General features: G+C 42.0%; 1 protein-coding gene across 1 annotated transcript in view; it reads right to left on the bottom strand.

Moving 5' to 3' along the window:
- nyap1 (neuronal tyrosine phosphorylated phosphoinositide-3-kinase adaptor 1) overlaps positions 1–14,834 on the bottom strand; it is a 37,415-nt gene extending 22,581 nt beyond the window's left edge. The window contains exons 1-2 of the mRNA XM_078787745.1: positions 14,364–14,834; positions 14,177–14,275 (exon numbers count right to left, since the gene is read on the bottom strand). The gene's annotated coding sequence lies outside the window, so the exon portion shown is untranslated. The remainder of the gene's footprint in view (positions 1–14,176; positions 14,276–14,363) is intronic.
- Positions 14,835–17,900: the final 3,066 nt, after the last annotated feature.

Raw genomic sequence — 17,900 nt, 5'->3', positions numbered from 1 at the left:
GCAGGTTGACCATGAACTGTGAACCAGGAAATGCGGGAATCGGTGTGTGTGCTGCACTCTGGTGGTGGAAGTGTGAAAAATAAAGTTGACTGGAAGCAGCCATTCGCCGTGTTCTTTTTTGGTATTGAAATCCTTAAGCAAAGATTGATTTAAGCTGCTCGACATTGTTCTATACTATAGAACAATGCGGGCCCCGGGATGGCCTAGCTGAGGCTCTCTGCCAAGCAGACATTGTTCTATACTATAGAACAATGTCGAGTGCATTATTGCCCACTTTTAATGCAGTTCGGCGCAGGATCGGATATATGGATAGTCCGGTTATATCGATATTTTTTCCGACTCCCGAGAATATCGATATAACGAGACTTTACTGTACTATCAATATCATTCATTTGATCATGGATTCATCATGGCTGAATTGTTGTAGCGCTACTACAGCCCCTTCAAGTCCTGTGAAACAAAGCTTTACAGGGATCATTTCCGTAATGTGGCACCACCCTGGACACAGCCCTGTCAGATCCAAAGTGTGAGCATCAGGCTGTGTTACCTGGACCAGGCGGCACGCTGAGTTGTGTGCTGATGTCTAATTCTTTTGTCAGGTCCGAGTGTGTCATGCAGTGTGTCAGTGCTGCGTCTTCTATTCTTGTATCCCTTGGCCCTTGACCACAACCCCCGACCGCTGACGTCGCCATGCTTGCTGACTCAATGTTAATTAGGTTAGAGAACTGCAAGTGTAGTTTGATCTTTTTAAAAGGTGGTGGGGGGGGGGGCATAGGGTTTGATTGGAGTTTCTGGGATGGTGGCAACTGAGCGGGCAGCCAGGCAATGAAATGGTCCAAGTTGGTGTCTCTAGACCAGCGAGAACCAGAGAACCCGGGAGAACATCAATCCCTACAATCACTTCAAATGACAACATTTAGTAATTTTAGGGACATCTGTAGGGTCAGGAGACGCTTCAGTTCCTCTGATTAGAACCAGGAGGCAGATGGCACCATGATTCATAGAACTGGAGCTGCATGCAATTCAGCGGACGACTCATTCATGCACATAAGCAATCAGATCACACACACACACACACACACACACACACACCACTCAAATCGCCAATACTTGCTTAGCACACGTGCACGCAGGCAATGCAGCAGGAGATGCAAAACAGCTTTGAATGGTGCAGCAACGACATTTTAAAATTCGCTTGTAATATGCCGCAGATTTCCTAACATTCTCATCAAATATTAGCAACATATCGCTGCAAATAACTGAAAATGAGATTGCTTTAGAAAGCCAGCGTTGATATTGATTGAAAGATCATAAATCTACATATGCAAGCATAAAGTATAGTCATTTACATAATGTATTTATTTTGATATTGGAGTTATGGTCGTACCCAACCACACCGCAGTTCGAATTTCATGGCATATTAGTAGAAGAATTCCATTATATACATATAGTCAAACAACCATTCACACTCACATTTATACCTATGGACAATTTGCCCTGACGTCTCTTCCTGTCCAAATTTATAGCATCATAAGTACAAGCACAGGTTTTATTTATTATGTCTCAAATGGCTTATTGTCTTGGATGATATCTCCTGTATTGGTTAACATGGATGGATGCTTTGGAGTTATAAAATACATGGGAAATAATGTATTTTATATTAGTGTAAATGGGAACTATGATGATTCTTCCGCTTTTCTTGATGGACTATGATGTTTGCAGATGACGTTGTGATTTGTAGTGAGAGTAGAGAACAGGTGGAGGAGATTCTAGAAGAGTGGAGGTTTGCCCTGGAGAGGAATGAGGAATGAAAATTAGCCGCAGCAAGACGGAGTATATGTGTGTGAATGAGAGGGGCCCAAGTGGAAGAGTGAGGTTACAGGGAGAAGAGATACAGAAGGGGGAGAATTTGAAGTACTTGGAGTCAACAGTTGAGAACACTGGAGATGGTGAAAAGGAGGTGAAGAAGTGTGTGCAGGCAGGATGGAACGGTCATCACGGTCTGTGATGTGTGATAGAATAGATAGATAGATAGATAGATAGATAGATAGATAGATAGATAGATAGATAGATAGATAGATAGATAGATAGATAGATAGATAGATAGATAGAGTTTCGGCTAAAATGAAAGGAAAAGTATACAAAACTATGGTGAGACCAGCCATGTTGTTTGGTCTAGAGACAGTGCCACTGAGGAAAAGACAGGAAGCAGAACTGGAGCTAGCAGAGATAAGGATGCTGAGGTTCTCATTGGGAGTGACCAGGATGGATAGGATCAGGAACAAATCCATCAGAGGGACATTACATGTTAGAGTCCTTGACGAATAAAGTCAGAGAGGCCAGACTGAGATACAAGATAGTGAATATATTGGTAGAAGGATGCTGCCAGGTAGGAGGCGTAGAGGAAGACCAAAGAGGAGGTTTATGGATGTAGTGAAGGAGGACATGAGGGTAGTTGGTGTGAGAGAGACAGATGCAGAAGACAGGGTTGGATGGAGGACATTGATTTGCTGTGGTGACCCCTGAAGGAAAAGCCCAAAGCAAAAGAAGAAGAAATGTCATTGAAATTTATCGTTATATGCGGATCATATTTTTTTTTCTGGAAATCAGCTGATACTAGTTGGTGGCCGATCGATCGGAGCATACCTAGTTTTTGTTATTAAATCATTGTAAAAGGTCAGACAGAAAACCAAGGCAATTTTTTCCCATAGAAAATAACCTAAATGAAATTAATGTTATAGAAAATTTATGGAGTATACTTGTAGTTTTAATTATTCTTGATGCAAACTTCTTGATGGAATTCAATATTGTGTGTGATTTTTGTTATCAAATTGCTCGCACATGCAACTGTCTTTTTGCCCCATGGTGTGTTATTTGGCAGTCACACCCAATAAAAATAACTTTTTTGGGCCACTCAACTTGATGTAACAATACAGAACAAGGCATGTGACTACCAATGTTGTATGAAAAGTGTATGAAAACCAAGGCAAACTGTTGGAAAGAAAAATCATACAACTGAGGTTTGACTGTGTGTATTTCAATGTGATGGATATAGTATATATATTTTGGATTCAGTATTGCATGATGACCTCCATCATTCACTAGTATATTTATAACACTCGGATGTCTTTGTCCTGCGTTGAATAAACCCAGCAATTCTGATCCTTGGCAATAACATAAAGTAACTATGCACTTTGAGCATGTGATAGGATGCAAAATATGTCATTTGAGTCTAATATAGTAAAGTCTCGTTATATCGATATTGTCGGGAGTCGGAAAAAATATCGATATAACCGGACTGTCGATATATCCGATCCTGCGCCGAACTGCATTAAAAGTGGGCAATAATAAAAGCAGCTTAAATCAATCTTTGCTTAAGGATTTCAATACCAAAAAAGAACACGGCGAACGGCTGCTTCCAGTCAACTTTATTTTTCACACTTCCACCACCAGAGCACAGCACACACACCGATTCCCGCACTTCCTGGTTCACAGGTCATGCTCAACCCGCCCCACATAGCTGGCCAAACACATGCCTGCAACAGAAGAACCAACGAACGCCAGCATGTACATATGAAAAACAGTGATTATTGCAAGCGATAAAAAGATATCTGAATACAACACAATTAAATACATGTATTTGTACGCTTGTGTCTTCGTTGGAATAGGTGTGTATGCTATGTCAGTTGGTTCTTCTGTTGCAGGCATGTGTTTGGCCAGCTATGTGGGGCGGGTTGAGCATGACCTGTGAACCAGGAAGTGCGGGAATCGGTGTGTGTGCTGCACTCTGGTGGTGGAAGTGTGAAAAATAAAGTTGACTGGAAGCAGCCGTTCGCCGTGTTCTTTTTTGGTATTGAAATCCTTAAGCAAAGATTGATTTAAGCTGCTTTTGTATCGATATAAGCAGACCAAATTGGCTGGCGGGAGATGAAAAGGGCATCATAGTAACCAGATTATCATAATAACCGGGTATCGTACTAACGGAACTAATTATATCATAAAAGACTAGAAATTTGCCGGGAAATGAAAACAGTATCGTAATAAGCAGTACTTCGATATAACCGATATCGATATAACGAGACTTTACTGTAATTCGATTGGAGTAGAGTGTTCCTTGAATTTCCTACTGTTCTATTCTCTGTAACCCGCTGCAATTTTATTTTGCTAATCTCTGGAATTCGACATCCCAGCCTCACTGCAAAACTCGCAGAATCCAGACAAAATGCTGCAGCTCAGTCTAGAGTATTAACCAAAGAGAGGAGAAGGGGGGTGGGGTGGGGGGGGCAGCAGCAAGGATGCAGGAGGGAGAGAACCGCTCAGGAGAAGACTGAGCTGCTTAAAACCCACAGCCAAAAAGAGGAAGAGCAGCAAAGCAGCAGAGAAGAGAAGGGGAGGGGTAAAAAAAAAAAAAATGGGGGGAAGCCAATAAACATGGAGCCACGGGGTAAAAAGCGGGCTAAACTATGCAGATTATGTTCAAAGCTATTGGAGACAGGGAATATTGAGATCTGGAATATACAAGAAATTAGGAATAAGCAAACGGGAGAAAATATAGGGAATATAGAGAGTAGCTATCGTACAAGAATGGGGGAGGGAGGCGCAATCAAGCCTCTCACACTAGTCGCTGTGTGTGGTCTCTTAGCAACACTGTCTGCCATGCATCTCCTTCCTGGCTACTGAATATGCACAAAGCCACCACCGCCATCCCCGTCATACATGATGATGCTAGCGTAAAAACTTCCCTCCATCATTTGCATGTCATCATCCCTGCAAGGGAAGACCGCAAAGCACTTTAACCTAGAGATAGCATCTGTAACCTATAGCAACCACGCTAGCATAGCAACCACTGTTCATGATATATACGTATAGTATATAAAGCACATCGCCTGTACAGGAGGGAAACAGCTAGTTTGGACAAAAAATTGTTTTTTATTTCTGCAGAAACAAGTGCTGACTCAACGTTCGTGTATTTTTAAGTTGAGTTAAGTTCTAGGAATAAAAGTCACGCATGCACGGGGAGGAGAACATGCAAACTCCACACAGAGATGCGCAAGCGGGGAATCAAACACGGGGCATCCTTGCTGTGTGGACTGCGCGCTAGCTTGTTTTTTGAAAAATGTTAATTAATAAATCACACTGTTTTGTGGTTGAATGTGACTTATTAATAGTGCACAGATATGAATATTGAAGCAACTTTTTTTTGTATTTTTGCAACATTTTCAAGCATTAAAATTGTAATTTATTTCAAACATGCATACAGGTGACATTGGAATACGTCATGTTACAATTCACAATTCCACATGCCCAAATATTGCTAATACATTTGTTCACTTCCTGTATTCAACATGCACTATTTACAGTACTCTTCCATATAAAATTTTTGGAATGTGGGAGGAAACCGGAGTACCCGGAGAAAACCCACGCATGCACGGGGAGAACATGCAAACTCCGTACAGAGATGGCCGAAGGTGGAATTGAACTCGGGTCTCCTAGCTGTGAGGCCTGCACGCTAACCACTCGGTCCCCATGCAGAGCATTATGTATCAGTTTTCTGCTATTAACAATATAATTGTTCTCTATAATATGTACAGCAAGGCATTCTCAGGTGGGGGGGGGGTACTGTCAAGGGTGTGCTTGGCTTTTAATTTCAATGCAGACCTAACAACATGTATAAATTTATAGCACCCAACATGCAATTTGACTCCTTTCAAGTGTTTTAAAGCAATCTGGTGACAAATATTAAAAGCCCGCATAGGCTCGTAAAATAAAAAAAAAAAAAACAACCACAGACAGCCTGTTGTGTCCTCATAAAATGATACACACTAGATAGAAAATGCAGCCTCAGCATATTAACGGAAAACTTTACTCACACTGTCTGTTCAAAGCACCACTGAGAGACGCTGTGTTGCAGACTATATATGTTTTACACGTAACAGTCCACCTGGTATTATTGTATCTGTAAAATTGTCATGCAATCTGCTATTATTATTTATTATTTTATATTTATATTTAAATATTTTAAAAATAATAAAATATTATAATAATTACAATAAAATTAAATTAATAATTAATATATTATTATTATGTAAAATATGCAAATATAACAATAATATTATATATAATTAATATAATAATTAGCATTAATCTAATAATTATAATAATCATAATAATTCTAATAATAATTATAATAATTATAATAATCTAATAATCTAATAATCTAATAATCTAATAATCTAATAATCTAATAATCTAATAATAATAATCTGATAATAATAATCTAATAATAATAATAATTATTATTATTATTATTATTATGTGCTTGTGTCCCTTTTTTCAGGAGCACTTTGTAAACAACAGACCATGTCAAAAAACGAAATTGATAAAACCATCAAAAGGTTGGCTCAGGCCATGATGCCAGGTTGTATGTTGAGTTTAAATGAAATACTTTGGAAAGATTGGGCGGGCCGTATTCAAACACTTGGCGGGCCGGATGTGGCCCCCGGGCCGTAGTTTGCCCACCCCTGGCATAACCAAACAAAGCATCCACCGTTCTGACATTGTCCGTTCTAAAAGAGGTATGATGTCTTGCATATTTCCCTGTAACCACGGTGACAGGCTGCACTTAGCATATAGCGTATGATGCTTATACAACACTGGGCGCATTCTCATGCACTATGTTGTTTACTTTCTGTGTCGCACGCACAAGTGTTGTTGAAATGTCGCATCATATCACAGAGAAGGCAAAGCACCCAGGGTAGACCTTGGCATGGGGGAGCGGGGTCAGGAGAGGCTCGGAGAAGAAAACAAGACAATGAATTTAAAAGAGAAGACGTTTTTAGGGCCTCAGAATGTGCGGCTGCTGTTTGTGTTGTTTCTGTCAAACTGTCCAAAGCTGACCGTACGTTTGGATGTGTGGACCAAAAACAGCAGATCAACAACAAAGAAAGGGTCACGTGACAAGGTAGCGCTGCAGGGGGAAGTGCCAAAAAACCTTCTCTGTGCTGGTGGATGACAACTCCACTGAGTCCCTGCTTACCAAAACAATATCGCCTGCCTTCCTGTTGGCTCGCCCTGAACAAATAAAACTGCATCCGACTGAATTCGGGAAGCCTAAACTGATGGTTTCACTGCTTTCTTGTACCGGCTGCCCCCTCGAAGTGTGCAGGAGTGCTCGGTACCGCCACCCCGCCATCAAACCTCATCAACTATTCAGCCATAATTAAGCAAATCCCAACAGCCCGAAGGAAAACACGGATCAGCTGAGCATCTTTACAAACTTGATTTTCTCCCTCACATAGCAGCTTTCACTGGACTCCATTCATCTCATTTCAACTGTGGAGCATCAAGCTGTGATTTGGCGTACAGTCCTTAACTTCACTTCGCAGGGAAACTACAAACATGTTTAAATATGTCGCGTTTATGTCTGAAAACAAGATATGGTGTGATTCACGCTACTGTTGACTGACAAGACATCATGGATTTCTATGTGTCAGTGTTTTATCATTATGACATCAGTAATGATGTGTAATGCTAGTACAGTGTTACTTTTAAAGTAATAAACTGGATTACAGTAAAGTCTCGTTATATCGATATTCTCGGGAGTCAGAAAAAATATCGATATAACCGGACTATCCATATATCCGATCCTGCGCCGAACTGCATTAAAAGTGGGCAATAATCTTTGCTTAAGGATTTCAATACCAAAAAAAGAACACGGCGAACGGCTGCTTCCAGTCAACTTTATTTTTCACACTTCCACCACCAGAGCGCAGCACACACACCGATTCCCGCACTTCCTGGTTCACAGGTCATGCTCAACCCGCCCCACATAGCTGGCCAAACACATGCCTGCAACAGAAGAACCAACGAACGCCAGCATGTACATATGAAAAACAGTGATTATTGCAAGCGATAAAAAGATATCTGAATACAACACAATTAAATACATGTATTTGTACGCTTGTGTCTTCGTTGGAATAGGTGTGTATGCTATGTCAGTTGGTTCTTCTGTTGCAGGCATGTGTTTGGTTATATCGAAGTACTGCTTATTACGATACTATTTTCATTTCCCAGCAAATTTCTAGTCTTTTATGATATAATTAGTTCCGTTAGTACGATACCCGGTTATTATGATAATCCGGTTACTACGATGCCCTTTTCATCTCCCGCCAGCCAATTTGGTCTGCTTATATCGATACAAAAGCAGCTTAAATCAATCTTTGCAACAATCTATACTATAGAACAATGTCGAGTGCATTATTGCCCACTTTTAATGCAGTTCGGCGCAGGATCGGATATATCGACAGTCCGGTTATATTGATATTTTTTCCGACTCCCGACAATATCGATATAACGAGACTTTACTGTATTTGAATATGCCTTTCTGGGCACTTGACTCATTCTAGTCCTGATTGAAACAAGGAGCAGAAGCGTTGGTGTGATTATCTCGCCAGGTAGGCCACAAGTGAACTTCCAACATTGGACTCATCCCACTCCTTGTGCTCAAAAAGCCCCCACAAAATACAAGTCAGAGTGTTGGTAGCCCACACACACATTCCCACACACAGCTCTACCACTCATTCATGTGGTTACATCCAGTACACATCACGTCTCCTTAGACCAAGGGCCTCTGGACATAACATAAAAATACAGTAGCACATCACATGCATAAGGATGTGTTCTATGAAGAGACTGCATCAATACATTAGGCCTTAAAAAGACCCTTTTAAGGTTTATACTGTATTGGACATGTAGGGTCTCACTTGGCCGATCCCTGCTGGTTCCTGTACGATCAAAAGCTACTAAGTGTGACAAACGACAGGTGATGAGCATACCCTCAAGACTACTTACTATTGTGCGCGAGTAGAACACATGATCATGTGACGAGCAACAGGAAAGACATTAGTGTCATAAAAATAACGACAAGACTGCTCAGTCAGGCACAGACCTCCGCTGGCTAATAATAATAATAATATTAATAATAATAATAAAGGTGCTTTTCGAGGTACCCAAAGCGCTTCACAATGAAGTGAACCCATAATTCACTCACTCCTTAGTCACATGCTGACGGTGGTAAACTATATCCGTATCCACAGCAGCCCTGGAATAGTTTGTGTGACTCCACCAGTGATTTGTTGGAGAGCTTGTTCTTTTTCTTTGGGCTTTTCCCTTCAAGTTCAAAGGTCGCCACAGCAAATCAATCTCCTCCATCCAACCCTGTCTTCTGTCTCTAAACAACTACCCTCATGTCCTCCTTCGCTACATCCATGAACCTCCTCTTTGGTCTTCCTCTACGCCTCCTACCTGGCAGCATCCTTCTACCAATATATTCACTATCTCTCCTCTGGACATGTCCCGACCATCTCAGTCTGGCCTAAAGGACTTTATCTCCAAGGCTTCTAACATGTAATGTCCCTCTGATATACTCGCTCCTGATCCTATCCATCCTGGTCACTCCCAATGAGAACCTCAGCATCCTCATCTCTGCTACCTCCAGTTCTGTTTCTTGTCTTTTCCTCAGTGGCACTGTCTCTAGACCAAACGGTCTCACCAGAATCAACAGGCCAACCTTCCGGTTTCTGGATGACCTGCAAGCCACTGTCTCACCACCTTTTTTTTTCCAATCAAAAAGCTGGTGCTTGTAACCTTCTTTGGCCCCATGGCAGATTATTTAGTAGTCAGCATCAATACAAAATGAATGGACAGTGAGTCAGCAACATATAGGTTGCTTTGTTTGGGCACTCCAAAAATGTCCACTTTGAGTCCAATCCCAGGAGATGTCCAGTGGCGGTCCCAAGCTTGGATAAACAGGAGGGAAGGAGGTCAAAACTAAACCGAAATCAAACATGTAATTGCCTCGCTGTGGCAATTCCCGATGGGGAAAGCCAAAACATGATCAGACAGGTACAACCAAACAATAAAAACCCTTCAAGGACACAAGCGGTAGCTGAGAAATAACTAATACAAAAAGCGTGACACCAATTGACTTTCTACAGCTACATGGGGAGAAATCTGTAGATGAAGATGAAACCTCCAAAAAGCTTTTGAGTTTAAAAAAAAACAAAAAAAAACCTCTTGAGTGGAACAGGAAATGCACTGGAGAGCATGGGCCTAAAGCTTGAATGAGAGGGAGGTGGGGGTGCTTCTGTTGTCAGAGCTTTTAAAGATGATACGGTTCAAAGAGAGTTGAAGCTGCACTCCAAGGATCCTGTTCAAGTTATGGAAAAAAAAAAAAAAAAGCATGTGGATCTCCTTGCAGGAGAGGACAACATGTACCAACAAACGGTTTAGCAGGGATCGTGGAAGATGCTACTGCATGATATAAACATGTGGGTGGGAGGGGGGGGCGTTGATCATTGTGATCAGTTAGGACAATTTGCATGTTCTATTGCTCGGGCAGGCCACTAACTTTCTGCATTTTGCATCCAAATGAAAATTGCTGTGACATTTGCATCCCATTTTCTACCATTACATTGACATTTGTGTTTTAAAGCATGCAAAGTCACCTGTTTCACACACTCTTGTATAAAGCTAATACTTCTCTGCTTTGCTGTGACCTTTTAGGAAAGGCCACACACACACACACACACACACACACCAATGAATTAGCACTTTGGAATGCTTGTTAGACAGACCATAATGTTCTTTCACTTCAGCTCCAGGCACACACTGGCATGCAGAGTTAAATTTGAACTTTCTTGCCACACACCAAAAAGGAAATATTCAAGGACCTTGGCACTGATTTACTGTCAGAAATGTAACTACAGTAAAGTCTTGTTATATCGATATCCGTTAAAACGAATTACTACTTATTACGATACTATTTTCATTTCCCGGCAAATTTCTAGTCTTTTATGATATAATTAGCTCCGTTAGTACGATACACGGTTATTATGATAATCCGGTTACTACGATGCCCTTTTCATCTCCCGCCAGCCAATTTGGTCTGCTTATATCGATACAAAAGCAGCTTAAATCAATCTTTGCTTAAGGATTTCAATACCAAAAAAGAACACGGCGAACGGCTGCTTCCAGTCAACTTTATTTTTCACACTTCCACCACCAGAGTGCAGCACACACAGCGGAAAACACCCGTCCCTCGCGCCTACCCCTCCGGGTGGCAACACCTTCCCTATCGATAGTTCCGGGGTGAATTATGTCCCGGTAACCGGTAATCACTACAGCGTAAGTTTATTTTTATTTACTGTAGTACAAAATGTATTGTAGTACAAAAGCATGCTAGATACGCAATCCATGAACTCAAGGAGAAAATTACATGCCATATCAAAGATCCGCCCACTTTTAATGCAGTTCGGCGCAGGATCGGATATATGGATAGTCCGGTTATATCGGTATTTTTTCCGACTCCCGAGAATATCGATATAATGAGACTTTACTGTAAATCCTCCACTTATCCATCATTCAAATGCAGCTACACTAATATCATGTGCTCAGGGAACCTTCTTGAAATGTTCCTGAAGGCACACTGATCATCCTACATTCCAGGACACCACCGCCGACAAGACTGTAAAAAGTGTTGACGCCTCCGTGTTATTCATTTTGCATGGCACCGTGAAAATGACTTTGAAAAACAGTAATGAGAGGAAAAACGCAGGAAATGAACAAAGATGAGTTGCCTGAAGGAAATCATTAGCACGCATCATTACTCTTGACTACTGACTGACACGAGGCATGGATATACGGAAAGATGCTTCCAATCCAGAAAAGTCTTTCACTTGGATTTGCATAGCGACACACATTATGTACAATCTAAAAAAAACTATTTCAAGATAAATGTTGATGTTGAATGACACCAGGAAGGAGAGTTCTGAAGTTTGCAGGGAGATTAACGACATGAGGATGAAGAGCTCTGTAAATAGCAAGGCGCTAAACAACAAAATAGATCAACAACACAACGACATGAGATCCTTAATGAAACATTAAGAAGCTGCGTGAACAAATTGGTGGACTGGAAGGAAAAGTGGATGCTTTGAAGAAGAAAAAAAGGATTGCATTTTAACAGTCCACGCGTAACAACTACGTGATTGTGACTCGGCTCCACATTACACACAGGTCAGTGTTGATACAGGAGGAGCAACAGGTGGCCATCTTTTTGCACTCAGAGGGGCTGAATGTGGATCCTCACAAGGGTCGTGGGGGTGCTGGAGCCTGTCCCACCCTGGACCCTACACTGGTTGCCAGCCAATCACAGGGCACATATAGACAAACAACCATTCACACTCACATTCATACCTATGGACAATTTCGAGTCGCCAATTAACCTAGCATGTTTTTGGAATGTGGGAGGAAACCGGAGTACCCGGAGAGAACATACAAACTCCACACAGAGATGCCCGAGGGTGCGATTGAACCCTGGTCTCCTAGCTGTGAGGTCTGCGTGCTAACCACTAGACCGCCTAGTTAGTTATTACTTATTATTAGTTATTTTTGCACAGTTTTTCCCCATTTTTGTCGTCTCCCAGGCCGCCCTTTGGGACACAACCGGTCTAGCAACAATTAGTGCATGCGTGGGTTTTCTCCGGGTACTCCGGTTTCCTCCCACATTCCAAAAACATGCTAGGTTAATTAGCGACTCCAAATTGTCCGTAGGTATGAATGTGAGTGTGAATGGTTGTTTGTCTATATGTGCCCCAGGGTGTACCCCGCCTCTCGCCCAAAGACAGCTGGGATAACAAATTAACCAGGTCAGTAAAGATACGACTATTGGAGTTACCTTATTTTTATAATACTTACTAGAAGGAAATTGGGTGACAACACAAACAAATTTGAGGTGGGTGTTCCACCTTAAAGCTTCCTGCTGCAGGTCGTCTTTGAAAATGTCTACATTTGGATTTAACAGGCTAAATCCTCAAGGACGAGGGGTTTACTACAAGGCACGTTCCGTCTTCATTGACTGTGCTCATTTAGAGACTCTGGAAGCATGCAGACTTCCCTCCGCATTGGATTCCTAAAACAGCCTGCACTCATTGACCCCCCCACCCAGCCAGCCACCAAAGACACATCCTCTCTCCTCCAGCAACATGATGAACGGCACCCGCACTGGCACACAAACACGTCCCTGCTTATCTCAGCCTAATTCTATTCTTATTTTCAATTCAGCCTCAAGGTCAAAGTGAGAGTGAACAATCCAGCAGGCCAGATTATGTTACATACCATTACATTCCTGTATAATATCCACATGCAATGTCTAGTCACTCCAGGTAAAGAGTGTGCCATGTGCATTAGCGATAAACATATCACAGGGGAGGGGACTTCTGTTAAGCCTGTGGTGATCTGGTGAACTGTCACGCCCGTGAAAAAAAAACAAAAAAAAAAAAAAAGTGCTGCTGACAGTCATTAATTTCACATTTAATCCACAGCCACACCACCAGGGTTCGAGTGGAACTTTCAAAATAAATCAAAATATATAAAAAAACATAAGCACCATACTGCTTATATCAATCATGTTGTGTGTTTATTCCCAGACGTGCCAGCACATCCTCACCTGGCTACACACACACACACACACACACACACACACACACACATACACACAACTGGAGTGACTATCGCGACATGCACACGCACGACACTACACTACACTACACTACACTAGCATCCTGCCATGCTTTTATCATGCGTAAACATGCAGATGTTTTTCATCATGGGCTTTGCAGAATGCTCCGAGCGCGCACACGCACGCCGATGAGCGCGCACAACCCGCCTGGTGTTTGCTTCCTGGCGGCGTGCACGCTCGGGCATCACCGCTCAGCTGATGGAGGAGCTTGTTTTGGGGTGAAATATTCATAAGGGGGGGCTTCGTCACGACTTCACTCGCGGGGCTTTTAAGTGAGCGCTATTTTGTAACAAAATAATAAAGGATTAATATTCACTACAGTGCCGTGGGGGGGCTTCAGGGTTGAATAGTGGATATCATGCACGCAAAATACGCCGCTGTCATGCTGTTGTTTGTTGCAAAAAGGCTGTTTTTAAAAAAAAAAAAAAAAAAAAAAAAAGGCCCCTGCTGCGACGCTACCTCCGCAGCAGCAACGCAAGCGAGGCGGTGTGTGCACATCCCGTCTACCGCCGTTTAAAAAGGCGCGTTTTTGACGACGACATCACGCGAGTGAGTGATTTATGGCGCAAAAAGAGGGTAATAATTGAAGGTGAGACCTACCTTGGTGTTGCTATAGCCGAGGGCTGGCGCAGACGCAGCCAAGCGGCTCCCGGATGAGACAACAACAAAACCACGCCGGTTGTTGATGACACAGCTGTCCTGCTAAGGCGCCACAGAGAGAGGGCGTGAGTTCAAAGGATGGAAAGGGGGAAAAAAAAAAAATCTCTTCCCAGATGTGTCAACGTACGATGGGTTGAAAAATCAAGAATTCAGACGCCTTTCTCCAGATTGACGCCTTCCCCTTGATGTGGGAGCTCTTCCATTTTTTTCGGATAAACAGCGCTGCTCGGCGCAGACTCCTGACTGAGAAGCATCGTGCAAGTCAATGCGACGTTGGCGGGGAGACGAAAAACGTGCAGGAAAAAAAAAACATCCTTTAGTGTATTTGTGTGAGGGGGAAAAAAAACATGATTTGCAGGCAATGAAAAAGAAGAGGGAGGAGGATGACGTCAAAACAAAAACAAAAAAAAAAGCGCAGATGTCAGTGTTGGTTCAAGAGCTGGAGCCGGGCATCCTCTCTGTACTCCATATCCACACATCATCATCATCAGCATCACCATAGTGCTTCCTGAGTACTCACTCACCAGTTGGTAGGGGCTTAGCATCCATCCATGTATCCATCCACTCACTAGATGATTTATGATTCCCTTAAACCTAAAGCACCAAAACAGGAAGAAAACACAGCATTGTATTATGGGATTATTAAAAAAAACAAAATATTAAATATAAACTTGGTTGGTATGTAGGAGTGTCCAAAATGTCTATTAAGAGAAAAAATCCAAAGGATTCTTGAGCCACTTGATATTTTTCTATAGGTTCGATATGGGTGAGACATACACACCTGATCGCCACAACAAAAGGCTTTTATTGCAAGTGTGAATTCTCTCACAACTGACCCATAATCCCTAAAAGAAATCCACTTCCTGTCTGTAATTATTCTCTCACAACTGACCCATAATCCCTATAAGAAATCCACTTCCTGTCTGTATTTATAAGCATATGTGGTCATAGACACCTCTGTCCCTGGTCCTGAGTGACACACCTGTAATAACTTTAGCTCTTTACCTCTTCTGCTTCTGTTGTTTCTGTTTTCTATTCGTTCCTCTGTTTGAATCGAGTCACACCTTCCTGACCCTTCCTGCCCGCACGCAGATTCCTAGGTTTGAATCCTTAGTAAGTTCGCTAAGCATTTGCTACTCTCTTTATTTTTTCCTTGTTTGTCTCATGGATTCGCCTGGCACACAGTAGCCCAACGAACTGTTTCTGACCTCGACCTCTGACCTGAATTGCCTGTTGGATGATTGTGGGTCAAATAAATGTATACTGGATCCAACCGGCTAAGAAGTTGTGACATATATGGCTGATTTACTCCTATTTTGTGGAAATTTCACTCATCCCAGGTGGATCTAGATATGGATTAACAGTGATAAATGAGATATGTTTGCATTTTTGAGAAGTTCTTTTAGTTCAGTAGTTGAATTAAAAATGTGAAACTCATATTGCTATCTGTGTTAAATTTGAAAGATTCACTGCACACAGTGAAATATTTGATATTTGTAATATATTTTGATTATTATAATCTAATTGGAGGGAGGGGTGAATAGAGCTGTGATTAGAGCTTCCAGATAAAAACCTTCTCTGGTTAGCAAATGAACTGCCACACTTTGGACACCCCTCCCGTGGTGTATCGGGAGGACATGCCCCCTGAAGGAAGAAGCTACACTAACTGGACACAACATTAGGTACGTTATCTCATTTGAGCAAATATACAAAGAAACTATAGAACAAGAGCTTCTTTGTGATCTTTGGACCGTCTGCAAGACAGCTGAAAGTCCACAACAACATGGAAGTGATGCTATAGTACAATGGAGCACCTGAAGTACATACAACACATCATAAGGCACACATAGCGGAGCCAAAAAAAAAAAAAAAACTTCAATTGATGAAAAATAGGGTCACCAAAATATGAGCCACAGCTCTCAGTGTGAAGCAATGCAACCTACAAGCACAAAAATAAACATAGTCGAATCAATCCCTGAAGCCGAAATCTTGTCCTCATGTGTCCAGAAGATAACATTTACTTCCTACAAGCACTTTACACATGACTCTTCCAATATGGAGTCATTGGTATTTACCAGCCAAAGGTTGCCTGTCAATTTACTAGCTATGTCGGCATTAAATAAATCAGAGAGAAACAACATTCCATATGAAGAAGGTACTGGACCACCTTGTTATTACGCATGAAAAATGGAAGAAATTATGCAGCTGGTCTACCTTTACAGCTATAAGAGCTTGTGTTTCATTTGTCCTTTGTGAGGTCAGAGGTCGCAATCTCTGCTCCAGTTCATCCCAAAGGACCCAAAGCTAGAAGCATACATTTGTTCCAAAGGGTCAAGTATATCCCCCGAAGAGGTCATGCATTAATTTGGTGCCATTGCTTTTGTATTTTAAAACTGTTTTGAATTAATATACTAGTAAGTGGGCTGCACGGGGGCGAGTGGTTAGCATGTAGACCTCACAGCTAGGAGACCAGGGTTCAATTCCACCCTCGGCCATCTCTGTGTGGAGTTTGCATGTGTGGGTTTTCTCCGGGTACTCCGGTTTCCTCCCACATTCCAAAAAACATGCTAGGTTAATTAGCGACTCCAAATTGTCCATAGGTATGAATGTGAGTGTGAATGGTTGTTTGTCTATATGTGCCCTGTGATTGGCTGGCGACCAGTCCAGGGTGTACCCCGCCTCTCTCCCAAAGACAGCTGGGATAGGCTCCAGCATGCCCCCGTGACCCTCGTGAGGATAAGAGGTAGAAAATGAATGAATGAATAATAAGAAGTAGAACATGTGACCCCAATTTAAGAACCAAGGACAGCTCTCTTCCCCCGAATCAGCACCTTCTACACTACATCAACAAAAGTATTGAGCGACCAGTCCAGGGTGTACCCCGTCTCTTGTCCGAAGACAGCTGGGATAGGCTCCAGAACCCCCGCGACCCTCATGAGGAAAAGCGGTAAGTCAAATCTGACATTTTGAAAGTCATTTTTGAGAGTCATTTATAGTGGGAAAAAAATAATATATTTGTACAGCAATGTTTTGTCATTATGATTCTAATGGTAATAATATTAAGCAAATCTTAAAAATGTGTATACACATTTCAACAGTAAATATTATAATATTTACTGTTTGCATTTGAGATTGGACAATTTTAACATTGTAGGTGATAAGTGTTTCCTACCGGACTTTGTGACAGTAGTGGGTTCCGGTGGAGGGCGGGGCTTAATGACATACTGGTCTATGACGACCGTGATGGACATGAAGCATTTGCAAAAAGTCATTATCACCATGAAAAGCAAAGCAAATATGTTTAGAAGTACACACAAGCTGCCTTGCCATCACTATCGGATGTGGTGCTTTATTGTAGTTGCCTCAATAGTGTACAGACTGGAACTGTAGTGTAGTGTCATCTCCTCCCTCATGGTATGACATAACTATGTATAATATCATAATAATGTTTGTCATCTAGAAATAAACATGATGTTGAACCCAGATTTCCATTCTCCAAGGTGCAATCTAATGTCAGAATCTCCTCATCTGAGAGACTGAATGGTCCTGTTTCGCATTTTGGACCCAGGTCTCCAGGACGGGTATCATTTTGCTTTTTGTTCAGCACTGTTGCTTGGCAACCGCTTTTACCAGAGGTTAGCCGGTAAGCTTGGCATGCTAGCAG

Source organism: Doryrhamphus excisus, linkage group LG21, assembly GCF_037039965.1.
Source record: "Doryrhamphus excisus strain RoL-2023G ecotype Guam linkage group LG21, RoL_Dexc_Guam_v1.1, whole genome shotgun sequence".
In the NCBI taxonomy this organism is placed as follows: Eukaryota; Metazoa; Chordata; class Actinopteri; order Syngnathiformes; family Syngnathidae; genus Doryrhamphus; species Doryrhamphus excisus.
This window is presented reverse-complemented; position numbering and strand designations above follow the sequence as displayed.